This window comes from Mustela lutreola, chromosome 11, assembly GCF_030435805.1.
Source record: "Mustela lutreola isolate mMusLut2 chromosome 11, mMusLut2.pri, whole genome shotgun sequence".
NCBI classification, from domain to species: Eukaryota; Metazoa; Chordata; class Mammalia; order Carnivora; family Mustelidae; genus Mustela; species Mustela lutreola.
The window spans coordinates 81036787-81058386 of NC_081300.1; the positions used below are offsets into that span (position 1 = coordinate 81036787).

The 21600-nt window shown below is 40.9% G+C and overlaps 1 non-coding gene across 1 annotated transcript; it reads right to left on the minus strand.

Moving 5' to 3' along the window:
* Positions 1–16351: 16351 nt before the first annotated feature.
* Positions 16352–16458, minus strand: LOC131811950 (U6 spliceosomal RNA). The gene has a single exon (XR_009346190.1). It is a non-coding gene; the product is annotated as a U6 spliceosomal RNA (small nuclear RNA).
* Positions 16459–21600: the final 5142 nt, after the last annotated feature.

Sequence of the window (21600 nt, forward strand, 5' to 3'; positions counted from 1 at the left end):
ACCCAGTTTGGTGAGTATTTTTATTATGAAAGGGTGTTGAATTTTGTCAAATGCCTTTTCTGAATATATTGAGTTGATTATATGAGTTTTTATTGATCATTCTTTTAATATAATGCATCACATTTACTGATATGTGCTGGTGAATTCAGTTTTGTAGCATTTTGTAGAGAATTTTTACATTTTTATTTATCAGGGATATTATCCAGTAGTTCTTTTTGTTGCTACTTTGTTTTTTGTTTGTTTGTTTGTTTTTGTTTTGTTTTGCTTTGCTTTTGTAGTGCTCCTGTCTGGTTTTGATATCAAGATAATGCTGGCTTGTAAAATGTGCCTCGGAGTATTTCAACCTCTTCAACTTTTTGGGAAGGGTTTAAAAATTATTTGTATTATTTTGCATTAAAATGTTTGGTAGAATTCACTGTGGAAATCATCTGATTCTGGACTTTTATTTGTTAGAAGGTTTTTATTACGGATTCAATCTCCTTACCCCTTATTGGTCTGTTCACATTTTTTATGTCCTTATGATTCAGTCTTGATAGGTTGTATGTGCCTAGGAATTTGTCCATTTCCTCTAGGCTTTTGATTCGCTGGCATTTAACTGTCTTTTGTCCTTTATATTTCTGTGGTATCTGTTATAATGTCTCCTTTTTCATTTCTGATTTTATTGAGTCTTCTCTCTTTTTTCTGAGTTAGTCTAGCTGTCTTTTTTTTATTTACCATTACCAAGTTTAATTTTATTTACCATTTAAAAAAAACTTTCTAGTTTTTTAATTCTATATTTCATTTATTTCTGCCCTAATTTTTATTTTTTTCCTTCCTTTTGCTACTTTTAAGTTTACTTTTTTCTTTTTGTAGTTTTTCTTAGCTGTTATAATAAGTTCTTTATTTGAAATCTTTTTTTATACATTTATAGCTATAAAATTTCCTTTTATAACTGCTTTGCTGCTTCTCATAATTTTTTGGTATATATTTTTTTATGTTCCTCAAGATGTATTTTTATTCCTACTTTGTCTTCCTATTTTGATTTTTTGTTTGTTTAAAAATGTGTATGTCTGTGTATTTGTAAATTTTCCAAAGTTGCTTCTGTATTGATTTCTAGTTTTATATTATTTTGGCTGGAAATATACTCGATATGCTTTCTATATTATTGATTTTGGGGGGACTCTTGTTTTGTGGTTTAAAATGTGATCTATCCTAGAAAATTTTCCACGTGTGTTTGAGAAGAGTATTTATTATGATACTATTGGATGGAATATCTTGTAAATATGTTAGGTTCATTTGACATAGTTCTTGTTTGTTTGTTTGTTTGTTTGTTTTGTTTGTTTGTTTGAGAGAGAGAGAGAGAGCAGGGCAGAGAGAATGAGCAAGGGGTAAGGGCAGAGACAGAGTGAGAAGACCCCCTCCTGAGCAGGGAGCCCAATGTGGGACTCTATCTCAGGACCCTGGGATCACGACCTGAGCCAAAGGCAAAGGCTTAACTGACTGAGCCACCCAGTTGTCCAGGCATAGTGTTTAAATTCACTATTTTCTTATTGATTTTCTGTCTGGATGATCTATCCATAGGTAAGAGTGGGGTATTATTGTCCCCAGATATTATTGTATTGCTATTTATTTCTCCTTTTTGTTTTGTTAGTATTTGTTTTATATATTTATGTGGCTCAATATTAGGTACATGATATTTACAATTACTCTATTGATGAATTGATGACACTTTTCTTATTGTATAAGGACCTTCTTTGACTCCTGTGGTGATTTTTAGCTTATATAAACCCTATTTTGTCTGTTATAGTTATTGCCACCCTTGTTTTCTTTTGTTATCATTAGCTTGGAATATCTTTTTCCATCCCTTTACTCTCTGCCCATGTGTGTCCTTAAAGCTAAATTGATTCTTTTATATGCAACATATTGTTGGATCTTGTGTTTTTCGTTTGTTTTTTTAATCTATTCTAGCCTTTCTATGTCTTCCAACTGATGATTCCATTCACTTACAGTTAAAGTAATTATGGATAGGTAAGGACTTAAATATTGCCTTTCATTCTTTTTATATTTCATGATTTATTTAAATTTTAGTTAATATATAGTGTAATAGTAGTTTCAGCAGTAGAATTTAGTAATTCACCATTTACATATAATAGTCAATGCTCATCACAATTGACCTCCTAATAATTATTACTGAGTTAGCTCATTCCCCTGACCATCTCCCCTCCAGAAACAGTTTGTTACTTATAGTTAAGTGTATTATGGTTTGCCTTCCCCTCCCTTTTAAAAATTTTTTTTCTTTCCCCAGTGTTTATCTGTTTTGTTTCTCTTTTGTAGATGCTCTGCTCTTTATTTCCTGTCTTGTTCTCTTTGTTTGTAATCTGATGACTTTTTGTGGCAGTATGTTTTAACTTCTTTATCAAAATCTTTTGTGTATCTACTACATATTTTTTTAAATTTACCATTAAGCTTATATAAAATACGTTAGTTATAATTTTCCATTTTATGTTGAAAACAACTGAACTTCAATAGTGTACAGAAAATTTATACTTCTCCTATAACAATAGGTTATTGATGTTTTTACATTTTAGATCATTTTTATATTGTACTTTCAATAACAAATGATTGCAGTTATAGTTATTTTTAATAGGCTTGTTTTTTTTAACTTTTAAACTAGACTAGTAAATGATTTATATATCACCATTACAATATTAGAGAATCTGGTTTTGACTATACATTTACCTTTCGCAATAAATAAGGAGCCATCCATGCATCCATGTTGCCATCTTGATGACATCACCATCCCCAAATCTCCAGTAAGTGTTACTTTTTATTTATCTTTTTTTTTTAAAGATTTTATTTGTTTATTTGACAGAGAGAGAGAGAGAGAGCTCAAGTTGGCAGAGTGGCAGGCAGAGGAAGATCGAGAGGCAGGCTTATTACCCAGAAGTGAGCCCGATGCAGGTCTTAATCCCAGGACCCTGGGATCATGACCTGAGCCAAAGGCAGCTGCTTAACCGATTGAGTCACCCAGGGAGCCCTAAATTTTACTTTAGTTAATATATGACTATTTTTTATTTCTACTAATAGACAGCAATTTTATTGCTTTTAATATTAAGGTCTTCTCCTTAACATCATCAATTTTATAAGTGTTGTTTACATTTGTGGTGGTAAGTATGTAATTCATGTATGAGGTGGTATGTAAGTAATTCAAATATGAATTTTAAACTCTAGATCATATGCTCCATTGTGGCAGATATTTGTCTTATTCATCACACCCACAAAAAGTTAGTACTAAATAGGTCTTTGTTGATTGACTGAATGAATTAAGTGTTCTGACACTAGCATAGCTGACCAAACCAGAGATAAAGGAGAAAATATAATGATTGTCAAATGGGTGAACCTGAGATAAAAAGACACTTTTAGCTTATTTAGTTTGATATACACTCTGGATAACATTCCAATTTTGCATGCATTTTCGGAAAGCAAACAACTCCTCTCCTAAATAATAAATTTATTAATTGCCTTCCTTATGAGTCCTGACAGCAGTCAGCTTTGTGGGTTTCTGATTCCATTCCAAGAGGTTGAATGTCTGTTTGATTTATGTAATAGGCAACAGTGTCATGAGGAAAGACTTGTAGGATAAAATTTCTTAAAGACAGGAACACAGATGACTGCCTATGGACTGTGAGGTGGGTGTTAATGAAAATGCATTGAGCAGTAAGGGAAGGGCAGCTCACAACCATAGGAAAGGTGCCCTGTGTTTTTGTTTTATTTTGTTTTGTTTTACAAACAGATACCATTTCCCCTCTCCATGGAAATTTTCAAATTTACTTTGCTCTAACAACCACAAATAGCATATTATGAACACAATATGGGCATTAAAGGATAAAAATAAACAAAAATTTAAGTAAATGTTAAGTGTTTTTCATTATTTCAGCCATGTTTTTCTATGCTTAACTGCTCAAAGAAATTACACATGTTTCTAAATATTATACCAGGCTGTTAAACTAATGCAAAGGGTTTTATGGAATTTTCTATAACATCATCTTGATTTTCTACATTGGCTGTCACTCCTGAAAATTCTCAGTTTATAAATGTGCATATATTTACTATAATAATATTCACTGGTTATTTACCTGGTTTATTACTGTATTTTGATCCTTTCTAATTGTTCACTTTCTTCCATGTTTCCTCCTTATTTCTACAAATGTCAATCCATCACATGTTATGTAAAGTGAAACAAAGAAGAACAGCTGTTAGTAGAAAGGATTAATAGGTGCTTTGATGTTACTCTGTGAGATATTAAGTACTAGGCAAGGTATTTCCATATCATCATTTTAATATATTTCAGGAATACAGCACAGTTGTTATGCTTTAATTAAACCTTCATTAAGTCTTTATATATATATTTTTTCCTAACTCACAAGTCCGCCCTTCATGTCCCATTCAAAACCCACTCATTTTATGGAATAATTGTTTTATCTTCCCAGTACAATCTTCATTTAACTTATTGCTCTGGTGTGCTTCTTTGGCAGCACATATATTAACTTATTGTTCTGGGTATACAAAAGGATAGGAATGGAATATTTTGTAATATGATATTTTGTCCTTTCTACACTACAGAGTCTGTGTAAGCATTCTTTGATCAGAGACCTAAGGAGGAGGTCCAAATTGAAGAAAAAATAGAAAAAAAGAAAATGTTCTCAGTCCTTTCTTGTAGTTTCATTTGCAGGAACCACAAAGGCAAAGACATTCAAATGTTTTTTCCTTATTTTTTAAAATTAATTTTAAATTTTTTATTGGATTATGCTCCCTTAAACTCATCTGATACCATGAATAGAAAATCAAAGCAATCCACCAAACCTTCTTTCATGATGTTGCCTTTAAACATGTTGCCTTTAAAAATTTTACAGTCTCATCTGTAGAGTAGATGAACCTTGACTCAAAAGTGTCATCATAGACTGTGGGGACACTTGTCTTGTCACCCGCCCGCTGTTCCTGCCATGGCAGGATCTCCTGCTTCACGACCGTTTCCCGACAACAAGGCCAATGGCTCCTTCTCTTCTCCCAGGGCGGCGTTGCTGCGCCTTTCCCAGACATGCTCCTGGGGAGGACAGTGACAGACGTGTCCCTTTCCTTAAGGCTGTTTCCACAGGCGCAACCACGCTTCTCTCTCAGGCAGAGGGGATGACCGGGCTAAGAGGATTTCACTCCATACGGGTTTCTCCCACCATGCTTCGGAGACTATGTTCAGGCAAGCGGCATCAGCATCCCACAGAACTGACACAGATTTCCCAACGAATGCTCTGCTTTCCCAGAGGGGATGCACAGTACAAAGAGGCTTTTGCTCTATGTGGGTTTCTCCCACCGTGCTGTGAATACTAGGTTAAGGCAAGCAGCAACAGCAGCCCACGGAACCGACTCTGATTTCCCAGCGCCTGCTCTGCTTTCGCAGAGGTTTTGGGCTTGGCATGAACTGCACTTCGCCTCTGCTTCCTCAGCAAGGCTTTGGGCATTAGCTCTGTCGCTTAAGAGAAGAAGAGCTACGGGAGAGCTGGTGCCTCTTGGGCCTTGTTTTCCTGGGCTCCATGTTCCCGCCCTGGGTTCACACTGCCAGGCCAAACTAAGCAGAACCACAACCCTGCAGCAGCATGTGTGGCCTAGGAATGCACTCTATGCACACTACCATCTTCCGGTGACTTGGCCTTTGGCTCTGGCGCGCAGGCAGACTCGGGGACTAGGCCAGTGCCTTCCCCACAGGAAAGGAGAGGCGACAGGATCCCTGAACACCGCCCATGCACTGGGATGGGGAGCTGTGGGAGACTGTCCCCCACTCCATCCCCGGAAACCCAGTGCCTCCGCGAACACTGCCACATCTTGGAGGAAGAAGGCCTCTGACTACCTGTTTCTCCAGGGAGCTGTTTCTGTGAGTTCCGGGTATTGCGCCTGGTGGCAAACCCAAGTTTGCCCTAGGGACAGGTGGCCAAGGAGATGCTGTCCCCTTGGGACCAGAGGCACAGGACAGGCCTGCCTTCTGCCCAGACTCCTTCCTCAGAGAGGATCACGTGTGCCTGCCCTAGTCGTCCCCTCGTGTCTCCTTAGCAGCCAGGCTTTATTTTATCCACACAGGGAGCGGGTGACACTTGTCTTGCCACCTGCCTGCTGTTCCTGCCATGGCAGGCTCTCCTGCTTCACCACCATTTCCCGACAGCAAAGCCAACGGCCCCTTCACTTCTCCCGAGGCAGCGTGCTGCACCTTATGCAGACATGGTCCTGGGGAGCGCGGTAGCAGATGTGTCCCTTTTCTTAAGGCTGTTTCGACAGGCTCTCTCTCAGGCAGAGTGGGATGCCCGGGCATAGAGGATTTCTCTCAATGCGGGTTTATTACAATGAGCTGTGGAGACTAGCTAAGGCAAGCAGCAGCAGCATCCCACAGACCCAACTCTGTTTTCCCAAAGAATGCTGTGCTTTCCCAGAGGGGATGCCCGGGCAAAGAGGCTTTTGCTCTATGTGTGTTTCTCCCACCCTGCTGCGAATACTAAGCTAAGGCAAGGAGCAAGAGCAGCCCACAGAACCGACTCTGCTTTCCCAGCGACTGCTATGCTTTCGCAGAGATTTTCAGCTTGGCGCGAACCGCACTTCGCTGCCGCTGCCTCAGCAAGACTTTGGGAGTTCGCTCTGTCGCGTCAGGGAAGAAGAGCTGCGGGAGAGCTGGTGCCTCTTGGGCTTTGTTTTCCCAGGCTCCACGTTAGCACCTCGGTTCACACTGCCAAGCTGAACTAAGACACAGTCACAACCATGCAGAATCGTGCGCGCCCTAAGATGGCACTCTATGCCCACTACCATCTCCTGGCATAGGCAAAGCTTGGCCTTTTGCTCTGGCGCGCAGGCAGACTCGGGGACCAATCCAGTGCCTTCCCCACAGTAGAGGAGAGGCATCACGATCCCTGCACACCGCCCGCGCACTGGGATGGGGAGCTGTGGGTGACTCTCCCCAATCCTTGCCTGGACACCCCGTGCCTTCGCAAACGCTTCCACATCCTGGAGGAAGATGGAATCTGACTGCCAGTTCTTTCAGGGAGCTGTTTTTGCGAGTTCAGGGTAGGCGCCTGGTGGCAAGCCCATGAGACAGGTGGGCAAATCTGCTGTCTCCGTGGGCCCAGAGGCTCAGGACAGGCATGCTTTCTGCCCAGACTCCTTCCTCAGAGTGGAGCCCTTTCCCCTGCCCTAATCTTCCCCTCGTGTCTCCTTAGCAGCCAGGCTTCCGTCGCTCTGCAGTGACAGACATGTCCCTTTCCTTAAGGCTCTTTCCACAGGCATAACCAAGCTTTTCTCTCAGGCAGAGGGGATGTTAGGGCAAAGAGTATTTTGCTTCATGCGGGTATCTTCCACCGTGCTACGGAGACTAGCTCAGGCAAGAAGCAGCAGCATCACCAAACCCAACTCTGATTTCCCAATGAATGCTGTGCTTTCCCAGAGGAGATGCCCGGACAAAGAGCCTTTCGCTGTATGCGAGTTTCTCCCACTGTGAGACTGGGCTCAGGCAACCAGCAGCAGCCCACAGTACCGACTCTGATTTCTCAGCGAATGCTGTGCTTTCACAGAGGCTTTGGGCTTGGAGCGAACCGCACTTCACCGCTGCATCCTCAGCAAGGCGTCGTTCGCATCAGGGAAGAAGAGCTGCGGGAGAGCTGGTGCCTCCTGGGACTTGCTTTCCCGGGCTCCATGTTCGCGCCCTGGGTTCACCCTGGCAAGCCGAACTAAGCAGACACAGCGACAGCACTGCAGCAGCGAGCGTGGCCTAGGATCCCACTGTATGCACACTACCATCTCTCGGTGTAGGCAACGCTTAGCCTTTTGCTCAGGCCCTCAGGCAGACTCGCGGACTAGGCCAGTGCCTTCCCCACAGGAGAGGAGAGGCGACAGGATCCCTGAACACCGCCCGTTCATTGGAATGGGGAGCTTTGGGTGATTGTCGCCACTCCTTGCCTGGACACGCCCTGCCTTTGCGAACGCTTCTACCTCCTGGAGGAAGACGGAATCTGACTCCTAGTTCTTTCAGGGAGCTGTTTTTGCGAGTTCAGGGTAGGCGCCTGGTGGCATCCCATGTCTCCACCATGGACAGGTGGCCAAAGCTGCTGTCTCCTTGGGCCCAGAGGCTCAGGACAGGCATGCTTCCTGCCCAGACTCCTTCCTCAGAGTGGAGCCCTTTCCCCTGCACTAAATTCCCCTCGTGTCTCCTTAGCAGCCAGGCTTCCATCGCTCTGCAGTGACAGACGTGTCCCTTTCCTTAAGGGTCTTTCCACAGGCGTAACCACGCTTCTCTCTCAGGCAGCGGGGATGCCCAAACAAAGAGGATTTCGCTCCATGCGGGTTTATTACACCGTGCTGTGGAGACTAGCTCAGGCAAGCAGCAGCAGCATCTCACAGACCCGACTCTGTTTTCCCAAAGAATGATAAGCTTTCCCAGAGGGGATGCCCAGGCAAAGAGGCTTTCGCTCTATGAGGGTTTCTCCCGCCTTGCTGCGAATACTAGGATAAGGCAAGCAGCAACAGCAGCCCACAGAACCGACTCTGCTTTCCCAGTGACTGCTAAGCTTTTGCAGAGGTTTTCAGCTGGTGCGAACCGCACTTCGCTGCTGCTTCCTCAGCAAGGCTTTGGGCGTCTGCTCTGTCGCCTCAGGGAAGAGAAGGCCTGGGAGAGCTGGTGCCTCTTGGGCCTTGCTTTCCCGGGCTCCATGTTCATGCCCTGTATTCACACTGCCAGGCCGAACTAAGCAGACACAGCCACAAACCTGCAGCCTCGTGCGTGGCCTAGGATGGCACTCTATGCACATTACCATCTCCCAGTGTTGGCAACGCTTGGCCTTTTGCACTGGCCCTCAGGCGGACTCACGGACAAGGCCAGTGCCTTCCACACAGGAGAGGAGAGGCGACAGGATCCCTGAACACCGCCCGTTCACTGGATTGGGGAGCTTTGGGGGATTGTCGCCACTCCTTCCCCGGCGCACCCCCTGCCACCGACAACGCTGCCACATCTTGGAGGAAGATGGCATCTGACTGCCCGTTTCTCGAGGGAGCTGTTTCTGCGAGTTCAGGGTAAGGTTCCTGGTAGGAAGCCCAAGTATGCCCTACGGACAGGTGGCCAAGGAGATGCTGTCTCCTTAAGAACAGAGGCACAGGACAGGTCTGCCTTCTGCCCAGACTCTTTCCTCGGAGTGGAGCACACGCCCCTGCCCTATTCGTCCCCTCATGTCTCCTAAGCAGCCAGGCTTCCATCTCTCCGCACAGGGAGCGGCTGACACTATTGTTGCCACCGGCTGCTGTTCCTGCCATGGCAGGCTATCCTTCTTTCCCACCTTTTACTGACCACAAGGCCAACGGCTCCTTCTCTTCTCTGGGGGCGGCGTGCTGTGCCTTCCCCAGACGTGCTCCATGGGACCTCGGAGACAGATGTGTCCTTTTCCTTAAGGCCCTTTCAGATGTGCAACCACGTTTCTCTCTCAGGCAGAGGGGATGCTAGGGCAAAGAGAATTTCGCTCCATGCGGGTATCTTCCACTGTGCTGTGGAGACTAGCTCAGGCAAGAAGCATCAGCATCCCCAAACCCAACTCTGATTTCCCAATGAATGCTGTGCTTTCCCAGAGGAGATGCCCAGACAAAGAGCCTTTCGCTGTATGCGGGTTTCTCCCACTGTGAGACTGGGCTCAGGCAACCAGCAGCAGCAGCCCACAGTACCGATTCTGATTTCTCATCGAATGCTCTCCTTTCACAGAGGCTTTGGGCTTAGAGCGAACCGCACTTCACCGCTGCTTCCTCAGCAAGGCTTCATTCGCGTCAGGGAAGAAGAGCTGTGGAAGAGCTGGTGCCTCTTGGGACTTGATTTCCTGGGCTCCATGTACGCGCCCTGGATTCACCCTGCCAGGCCAAACTAAGCAGACACAGCGACAACATTGCAGCAGCGAGCGTGGCCTAGGATGGCACTGTATGCACACCACCATCTCTCGGTGTAGGCAACACTTGGCCTTTTGCTCAGGCCCTCAGGCAGACTCGGGAACTACCGAGTGCCTTCCCCACAGGAGAGGAGAGGCGACAGGATCCCTGAACACCGTGCGCGCACTGGGATGGGGAGCTGTGGGGACTGTACCCACTTCTTGCCTGGACATCCCGTGCCTTCGCGAACGCTTCCATCTCCTGGAGGACGACGTAAACTGGCTGTCAGTTCTTTGAGTGAGCTGTTTCTACGAGTTCAGGGTAGGCGCCTGGTGGCAAGCCCATGTCTCCACCAGAGACAGGTGGCCAAAGCTGCTGTCTCCTTGGGCCCAGAGGCTAAGGACAGGCATGCTTTCTGCCCAGACTCCTTCCTAAGAGTGGAGCACGCGCCCTGCTGTACTCATCCCCACCTCTCTCCTTAGCATTCCAGGCTTCTGTCTCTGCACTGAGAGCGGGTGACACTTGTATTGCCACCGGCCATTGTGCCTGCCAGGTCCGGCTCTCCTGCTTCACAACCGTTTCCAAACCAGATGGCCAAAGGCTCCTGCTCTTCTCCCTGGGCAGCGTGCTGCACCTTCCACAGACATGCTCCTGGGGAGCGCAGTGAAAGATGTGTCCCTTTCCTTAAGGCTCTTTCCACAGGTACAACCGCGCTTCTCTCTCAGGTAGAGGGGATGCCCAGGCAAAGAGGATTTCGCTCCATGAGGGTTTATTTCACCGTACTGTGGAGACCAGCTCAGGCAAACAGCAGCATCCCACAGACCCGACTCTGATTTGCCAAAGAATGCTGTGCTTTCCCAGAAGGGATGTCCGGGCAAAGAGGCTTTTGCTCTATGCGGGTTTCTCCAATCGTGCTGCGAATCCTAGGCTAAGGCAAGCAACAACAGCAGCCCACAGAACCGACTCTGATTTCTCAGCGACTGCTATGCTTTCGCAGAGGTTTTCAGCATGGCGCGAACCGCACTTCGCTGCTGCTTCCTCAGCAAGGCTTTGGTCGATCGCTCTGTCGCGGCAGGGAAGAAGAGCTCCAGAGAGCTGGTGCCTCTTGGACCTTGCTTTCCAGGGATCCAAGTTCACACCCAGGGGTTCACCTTGCTAAGCCGTACTAAGCAGACACAGTCACAACCCTGCAGCAGCCTGCGTGGCCTAGCATGGCACTCTATGCCTATTAGCATCTCCTGGGGTAGTTATGGCTTTGCCTTTTGCTCCGGCGCTCAGGCAGACTCAGGGTCTAGGACAGTGCCTTCACGACAGGAGAGAGGAGGCGACAGGATCCCTACACAGGGCCCGTGCACTGCGATCGGGAAATGTGGGGGACTGTCTCCACTCCTTCCCCGGCACACCCCCTGCCACCCACATAGCTGCCACATCTTGGTGGAAGACAGCATCTGACTGCCCGTTTCTCCATGGGGTTGTTTCTGCGAGTTCCGGGTATGGCACCTGATGGCAAGCCTAAGTTTGCCCTTGGGACAGGTGGCCAAGGAGATGCTGTCCCCTTGAGAACAGAGGCACAGGACAGGCCAGCCTTCTGCCCAGACTCCTTCCTCAGAGTGGAGCACGCACCCCTGCCCTAGTCGTCCCCTCATGTCTCCTTAGCAGCCAGGGATCCATCTCTCCACCCAGGGAGCGGGTGACACTTGTCTTGCCATCGGCCTGCTGTTCGTGCCACAGCAGGCTATCCTGCTTCCCGTGAGTTTCCCGACCCCAAGGCCAACGGCTTCTTCTCTTCTCCGGGGACGGCGTGCTTCGCCTTCCCCACACTTGGCTTCTCTCTCAGGCAGAGGGGATGCTAGGGCAAAGAGTATTTTGCTCCATGCGGGTATCTTCCACCGAGCTGCGGAGACTAGCTCAGGCAAGCAGCAGCAGCATCGCCAAACCCAACTCTGATTTCCCAAGGAACGCTGTGCTTTCCCAGGGGAGAAGCCCAGGCAAAGTGGCTTTCGCTGTTTGTGGGTTTCTCCCACCGCGAGACTGGGCTCAGGCAAGCAGCAGCAGCCCGCAGAACTTTTATCAGCGAATGCTGTGCTTTCGCAGAGGCTTTGGCTTGGAGCGAACAGCACTTCGCCGCTGCTTCCTCAGCAAGGCTTCAGAAGAAAGCTGGGGTGGCAATCCTTATATCAGATCAATTAGATTTTAAGTCAAAGACTATAATAAGAGATGAGGAAGGACACTATATCATACTCAAAGGGTCTGTCCAACAAGAAGACCTAACAATTTTAAATATCTATGTCCTTAACATGGGAGCAGCCTACTATATAAACCAATTAATAACAAAATCAAAGAAACACATCGACAATAATAAAATAATAGTAGGGGAATTTAACACTCCCCTCATTGAAATGGACAGATCATCCAAGCAACAGATCCACAAGGACAAGATGGACATCACAGGTATATTCAACACATTCCATCCCAAAATAACAGAATACACATTCTTCTCTAGTGCACATGGAACATTCTCCAGACTAGACCACAGCCTGGGTCATCAATAAGATCTCAACCATTATCAAAAGATTGGGATCATCCCCTGCATATTCTCAGACCACAATGCTCTGAAACTAGAACTCAATCACAACAGGAAATTTGGAAAGAACACAAAAACATGGAGACTAAACAGCATCCTTCTAAAAAATGAATTGGTCAACCAGGAAATTAAAGAAGAATTGAAAAAATTCATAGAAGCAAATGATAATGTAAACAAAAGTGTTCAAAATCTGTGGGATACAGCAAAGGCAGTCCTGAGAGGAAAATATAAAGCTGTACCAACCTTTCTCAAGAAACAAGAAAGATCTCAAATACACAACATGACCTTAAACCTAAAGGAGTCGGAGAAAGAACAACAAAGAAAGCCTAAACCCAGCAGGAGAAGAGGAATAATAAAGATCAGAGCAGAAATCAATGAAATAGAAACAAACAAACAAATAAAAACCACAAAAAAAAAAACAAAACAAAACCAAAAAAACCCAATAGAACAAATCAACGAAACTAGCAGCTGGTTCTTTGAAAGAATTAATAAGATTGATAAAGAAAGAGAAAGGACCCAAATAAATAAAATTATGAATGAAAGAGGAGAGATCACAACCAACACCAAAGAAATACAAACAATTATAAGAACATACTATGAGCAACTCTACGCCAACAAATTCAACAATCTGGAAGAAATGGATACATTCCTAGAGACATATAAACTACCACAACTGAACCAGGAAGAAATAGAAAACCTGAACAGACCCATAACCAGTATGGAGATTGAAACAGTCATCAAAAATCTCCAAACAAACAAAAGCCCCGGGCCAGATGGCTTCCCAGGGGAATCCTACCAAACATTTAAAGAGGAATTAATTCCTATTCTCCTGATACTGTTCCAAAAAAAATAGAAATGGAAGGAAAACTTCCAAACTCTTTTTTTCTGAGGCCAGCATCACCTTGATCCCAAAACCAGACAAGGATCCCATCAAAAAAGAGAACTACAGACCAATATCCTTGATGAACACGGATGCAAAAATTCTCACCAAAATCCTAGCCAATAGGATTCAACAGTACATTAAAAGGATTATTCACCACGACCAAGTGGGATTTATTCCAGGGCTACAAGGTTGGCTCAACATCTGCAAATCAATCAATGTGATACAACACATCAATAAAAGAAAGAACAATAACCATATGATACTCTCCATAGATGCTGAAAAAGCATTTGGCAAAGTGCAGTATCCCTGCCTGATTAAAACTCTTCAAAGTGTAGGCATAGAGGGCACATATTATCAATATTATCAAAGCCATCTATGAAAAACCCACTGCAAATATCATTCTCAATGGAGAAAAACTGAATACTTTTCCGCTGAGGTCAGGAACACGGCAGGGATGTCCGTTATCACCACTGCTATTCAACATCGTACTAGAAGTCCTAGCCTCAGCAATCAGACAACAAAAAGAAATTAAAGGCATCCAAATTTTGCCAAATTGGCAGAAGAGAAGTCAAACTATGCCTGTTTGCAGACGATATGATACTGTATGTGGAAAACTTAAAAGAATCCACTCCAAATCTGCTATAACTTGTATAGGAATTCTGTAAAGTGTCAGGATATAAATCAATGAACAGAAATTGGTTGCATTTTTTTTATACCAACAAGACTGAAGAAATAGAAATTAAGGAGTGAATCCCATTTACAACTGCACCCCAAACCCTAAAATACCTAGGAATAGGAATAAACCTAACCAAAGAGACAAAGATTCTATACTCAGAAAACTCTAAAGTACTCATGAAAGAAATTGAAGAAGACACAAAGAAATGGAAAAATGTTCCATGCTCCTGTATTGGAAGAACAAATATTGTGAAAATGGCTATGCTACCTAAAGCAATCTACACATTTAATGCAATCCCTATCAAAATCCCATCCATTTTTTTCAAAGAAATGGGACAAATCATCCTAAAATATATATGGAACCAGAAAATACCTCGAATAGCCAGAGGAATATTGAAAAAGAAAGCCAAAGTTGTTGGCATCACAATTCCAGACTTCAAGCTCTATTACAAAGTTGTCATCATCAAGATAGTAGGGAACTGTCCCCAAAACAGACATGGATCAATGGAACAGAATAGAGAGCCCAGAAATACACCCTCAACTCTATGGTCATCTAATCTTCAACAAAGCAGAAAGGAATGACCAATGAAAAAAAGACAGCCTCTTCAACAAATGGTGTTGGGAAAATTGAACAGCCACATGCAGAAAAATGAAATTAGACCATTTCCTTACACCATACATGAAAATAGACTGGAAATGGATGAAGAAGCATAATGTGAGAAAGGAATGCATCAAAATCCTTGAGGAGAGAACAGGTAGCAACCTCTTTGACCTCAGCAGCAGCAACTTCTTCCTAGGAACATCGCCAAAGGCAAGGGAAGCAAGGGCAAGAATGAACTATTGGGATTTCATCAGATCAAAAAGCTTTTGCACAGCAAAGGAAACAGTTAGCAAAGCCAAAAGATGACTGTCAGAAGTTATCTGGGAGAAGATATTTGCAAATGACATACCAGATAAAGGGCCTGTATCTATCCAAAATCTATAAAGAGCTTATCAAACTCAACACCCTAAGAACAAATAATCGAATGAAGAAATGGGCAGAGGACATGAACAGACATTTCTGCAAAGAATACATCCAAATGGCCAACAGACACATGAAAAAATGCTCCACATCACTCGGCATCAGGGAGATGCAAATCAAAACCAGAATGAGATACCACCTCACACCTTTCAGAATGGCTAAAATGAACAAGTCAGTCAATGACAGATGCTGGCGAGGATGTGGAGAAAGGGCAACCCTCCTACACTGTACGTGGGAAGGCAAGCTGGTGCAACCACTCTGGAAAACAGCGTGGAGGTGGCTCAAAAAGCTGAAAATAGAACTAGCCTATGACCCAGTGATTGTAGTACTGGCTATATACCCTAAAGATACAAACATGGCATTCTGAAGGGGCACACGCACCCAAATGTTTATAGCAGCAATGTCCACAATAGTTATACCATGGAAAGAACCTAAATGTCCTTCAACAGATGAATCAATAAATAAGATGTGGTATATATGTACAATGGGATACTATGCAGCCATCAAAAGAAATGAACTCCTGCTATTTGTGATGACATGGATGGAACTAGAGGGTATTATGCTTGGCGAAATAAATCAATCTGAGAAAGACAACTATCGTATGATCTCCCTGATATGATGAAGTGGAGATGCAACATAGGCGGTTTCGGGTGTACGAAAAGAAAAATAAAAGAAGATGGGATTGGGAGGGAGACAAACCATAAAAGACTGAATCTCACAAAACAGACTGAGGGTTGCTGGTGGGAGGTGTGTTGGGAGAGGATGGTGGGGGTATGGACATTGGGGAGGGCAGGTGCTATGGTGAGTGATGGTGAGTGCTGTGAAATGTGTAAACCTGGTGAATCACAGACCTGTACCCCTCGGGATAAAAACACATTATATGTTTATAAAAATTTTTAAAAAATAATTTTAAAAATCCATTAGAGAAAAAGCACATATTGCAAGCCCAGAGCTAATCTCATATTCAATCAAAAAGTTTGAATGTTTTCCCCTTGAAGATCAGAAAAAAGACAAGTGTTTCCACTTTCACTACTCTCATTTGACATAGTACTGGATGTCCTAGCCAGAGAAACAAGGAACACAAAGAAATAAAAGACTCCAAAAAAAAAAAAAAATAAAGGAAGTAGTAAAATTTTCTTTTTTTGGATAACATGAACTTACATGTAAAAAAATCCTAAAAACTTCACAAAAAATTTTGAATTAACAAATTTAGTAAAGCTGCCGAATACAAGATCAATATATAAAAGACAAGAGTTTTGTTTTGTTTCGTTTTTTTTTTAATATGTATTGCCTCCCAGTTTTTCATGTCATCCTTGTTCAGTGATCAAGCTAATCTTCTCTGCATCATTCCAATTTTAGTATATGTGCTGCCAAAGTAAGCACAAGACAGGAGCATTTTAACACTCTAATGATGAACTATCTGAAAAAATAAAGAGAACAATCTAATTCACGATAGCATCAAAACTAATAAAATACTTACGAAAAGATTTAACTAAGAAGATGAAAGATCTGTACCCCATAAACTATGACATTGATAAAGAAATTGAAGGAGACATAATTGGAAAGATAGCTCATATTTATGAATGGTAAGAATTAACATTGTTAAAATGTCCATACTACCGAAAACCATCTGTAAATTCAATTCCTATCAAAAATCCAATGTTTGGGGCGCCTGGGTGGCTCAGTGGGTTAAGCCGCTGCCTTCGGCTCAGGTCATGATCCCAGGGTCCTGGGATCGAGCCCTGCATCAGGCTCTCTGCTCAGCAGGAAGCTGCTACCTCTTCTCTCTCTGCCTGCCCCTCTGCCTGCTTGTCATCTCTGTCTGTCAAATAAATAAATAATCTTAAAAAAATTCAATTTTATTTTTTACAGAAGTAAGTAAAGAATCCTAAAATTTATATGAGACCATAAAAGACAAATAATTAAAGCAGTTCTGAGAAAGAATGAAGAAGCGAAATTACACTTCTTGATTTGAAACTATACTACAAAGCCCTCATGCTCAAAACAATAAAGTATACTGGCATAAAATGGACCAATAAACAAGTAGAACAGAATTGAGAGTCCAGAAATAAATCCTTTCATACAGTCACCTAATATTTGACAGGGGCCAACATATATAATGGGTAAAGATAGTCTGTTCAATAAATGATATTTAAAACTGAATAGTCACATAAACCAGCATGAAACTGGAACCTTATATCACTCATAAATCTTAACTTGAAATACATTAAAGACTTAAATGTGATGCATGAAACTAAATTTCCTAAAGGAAAACATAGGAAAAATTCTCCTTGACATTGGTCTTGCCAATAGTTTTTTGGATACCAGGCCAAAAACACAAGCAAAAGAAGCAAAAATAAATAAATGGTATTACATTAAACTAAAGTTTCTGCATTGCCAAAAAAAAAAAAGAGAGAGAGAGAGAGAGAATGAAAACACAATCCACAGAATGGAAGAAAATACTTACAAATCTTATATCTGAAAAGAGGTTAATAACCAACAGATACAAATAGAAAAATATATATAATTAAAAAAATAGCAAAAGGATCTCAATAGACTTTTTTTTTCAAAAAAGTTATATAAATGACCAACAGGAGCATTAAAAAGTGCTCAACGTAAAAACTCAGGGCAAAGTCATTATGTTGTTTTTGTTGTTGTTTACCTCTGAAAAACACAGCAAGATATTACTACCTATTTGAATATATACTACCAAAAAATTAAAACTAACAAATTTTGGTAAATATTGGGGAAAATGGGGAACTTAAGCACTGTGATAGGAATATAAATTTGGATGGAAAACAGTATGGAGATTATTCATATTATTAAAAGTAAAATTACCATATGATTCAGTAATCCCACCTCTAGGTATATATCTAAGGGAAACGAAGTCACTATTCGAAGACATATCTGCACTCTTATGTTCATTATAAAATTATTAACTCTAAGCAAGAGATGGAAATAACTTCAGTATCCATTAATGGATGAATGAATAAAATAAGTATGGTAAATATATACTATGGAATACTACTTAACCATGAAAAATTAAGAAATACTGCCATTTACAACAGCATGGATGGATCTTGAAGGTATTATACTAAGTGAAATATTTCAAAGATTTTATGTATATTTTTAAATTTATGTATTATGATATCCCTTACATACAGAATCTGAAGAAAAAGCAAACTAATGGAAACTTAGAGCTGAGTTGACAAGAGGTGAAACTGGGGTGGAATAAGGTGGTCAAAGGGTACAAACTTGCAACTATAATATGAAAAAGTTCTGGGGATCTAATGTACAGCATGATGATCATAGTTAATAATATATACATACTTTTTTATTGTGCTTCCCTTTATTAAACTTTGGATATATCACATTCTTACAAGATGAAAGTTTATAGCAATGATTATAAAATAGGTCTGCTGCCACCATTTTTCTAACAACATTTCTTCATTTTGTGTCTCTCTGTCACATGTTGGTAATTCTTGCAATATTTCAAGTTTTCTCATTATTATTGAATTTGTTATGGTGATCTGTGATCAGTAATTATGACCCACTGAAAACTCAGAACTAGTTTACTTAAGGTATATACATTGTTTTTCTTTAAAGACAAAATGCTTTTGAACAGTACAGTACAGTGTTTATTTTTTATATGCACTGGGAAACATAATTTTTTATTTGCAGTGGGAAAACAAAAAAAAAATAATAATTTGACTTAGTTTATTGAGATAATCACTTTATTGAGGCACTCTGGAACAAAACCCACAAGACCTCTGAAGTTTATCTCTACTGTAGTATATACATAAAAGTTGCTAAGAGAGTAGATCTTAAAATTCCTTCCCATACATGCATAAAAAACAGTGGCAACTATATGAGATAGTAGATGTATTAACATTTTTATGTAGATTATATTGCAATACAGATGTATGCCAATTTATCAAATTGTACAAAATTTACACAATGTTAAAAGTTTGCAATGTTATAAGAAATCATTTCTTAAATTTACAAATTATAATATGTCGATTATTTTTCAATAAAGCTGGAAAAAACGTTTTGTAGAATTAATCAATTTTTCAAAAAAGGAAGTAAGGAAGTAGAAACTGCAACTAACTCTGAAATAATAGAATATAAAATCCATTTTAGTTATAGACACTGTGACAAAAACTATTACTTAGTTTACAATGAAGGAGTACTTATGAAGCATGAAGGATGGTGTATAAATAAGGCTGAAAGAGCTCAGTTTTAAGGTTTAAATTTAAAATCTTCTTTTGAAATACTGAACTGACCACCCAGTTTTCCAAACATAAATGTCTTAACTGCATGAATTTATTTCATACAACTCTATAATCTAGTTTCATAAGAAAGCAGCATGCAAATTTTGAATAAGACCGACTTGCTTAAGTTTCTTTATGTTCAACAGTAAAGGATACTTCCCTAAAAATAAATAGAAGAAAAATCAGCATATTTATTATGATAATTATTATTCATAATGAGATTCATATTGAATTAGGGAATATATATCCTCAGAGGGGGTAAATAAAATGAAATTTATTTTGGTAAATGTGTCTATGAATAGTCAATACAATGCCTCAATATAAATGAATATTATCATTTTGAACAATTTAATTACTATTATTAGAATTATTATAAGTATAAAAATAGCTATCATTTTAGCATGGAATATGAGACTCTCATGCTCCATGCTTCATCACATCCACACAACAACTCTGCATAATCAGTATTATCATCACCATTTCATGGGTGAAAAAACTGAGGCTAACACATTTAGATAACTGGTTTATGATTACATGGCTGGTAAAGATGCATCACACTAATTTAGGCTTTATGATTTCAGAATTGTACTCTTTCCACTGCACATTCTATTACTCTGTAAATACTTGGCTTGTTTTCATTTAGTTCTTTAATTTTATTCATGTGGTGATGGCTTAAAGCTTCATTTAAAGGAAGCTCAAAAAATTCATTTAGCCAAAAGCTCCCAAGAATTAAAAATGTCATGGACCTAATGTAGACATGGATATCATTAGTTAATGGGTAACTATATATTTTCCACTCTAGTGAGATAACAATCAGAGTATTTTTCTAAGTTTTAGTCTCTGAGGGTTCAAAAGGACTTTGTTAAAATAGAAATATTTAGACAAAGGTGATCAAAAGTCTGGATCAGGTCACCTTAAGATAAATATGAGGAAACTGAGGAAACAAATGGAGATTTGAACACTGAGCTATGATATAATGAATGGTTTAAAGTATTTAGTAGAGCATAGAAAAGCCCTTTAAAGCCTGGTCTTAGCCTAGCATTGCAGCTTCTGGGATATCTGTCTATCTATCATCTACCTATCTATCTACCTAGATATAAATTTGAAAACTTTTTTAACTTAAAGATTTTGAGAAATAGAACATAATTAGCACCATAGAAGATCTGTTTATGATAACAACCTAGCCCCTCCTCCCAGTTTGTTAATATTCTCTCTTATTTAATGTAACATTGTGCAAATATACCACTACTGATCTGCCGTTATGAATGAAATAACTATAATCATCTGTTTGCATATCCTGGTGAAAATATTCATTTAGTTCCATGTTGTATTTCTAGGAATGGACCAAATTTTTTTTTTAATTTTTAAGTTTTCTAAATATTGTCCAACTTACCTCATATGTTTTTATTATGTCCACTGTCATTCCTTCACATTCTTGCAAGACATTTTCACTGTAGCCCAATATGGTAAGTGTGTAATAGTATGTCATTCTAGGTTTTAATTTATTTTTAATTTAATTTAATTTAATTCCAGATTCATAATAAAGGTAAACAGTTTTTATATATGAGTGGCCATTTGGATTACCCTTTCTGTAAAGTACATGCTCAAATCTTTTGATATCTTAACATTGTATCATACTGACTTCTTTAATAGTAGATTTTCTGAGTGAACTTTTAGCTGTGTAGGTCTTCTCTATTTATTTTGAATTGTTTTCATTTCAAAATCTTTATATTTATTTTCATAATCTGCTTTTATTTTGCTTTGTATATTATCTATCTATCTATCTATCTTTCTATCTATCTATTTATTTGCAAGCAAGAGAGAGCGAGCAAGTGAGAGCGCAGGGAGGGATAGAAAAAGAAGGGAAAAGAATCTTAAGCAGGCTCAAGGCTCAGCACAGAGCCCAACCTGTCACAACCCTGACATCATGACCTCAGCCAAAATGAAAGAAATAAAATAAAATTAAGGTGTTAAAATAAAAGGAAAAAGAGTTGGAGGTTTAATTAAGTGAACCACCCAGGCACCCCTGTGGTATCTTAAATTAGCTGTCATATCTTTAAAGTTTTAGAGTATCCATTTGGTTCATTTAAAAATCTTTCTCAATATCATTTTTTGTTTCAGTTTTTTGTTCAATTTCCTTCCCCTCTCATTTCTTTGAGCAGAGTAATCAAGCCATTTTACAATCTTTATGGATCATTTTAACATCATACTTAATCCCATTTTGTCTATCAAATCTTGTTAATGATTTTTCTTT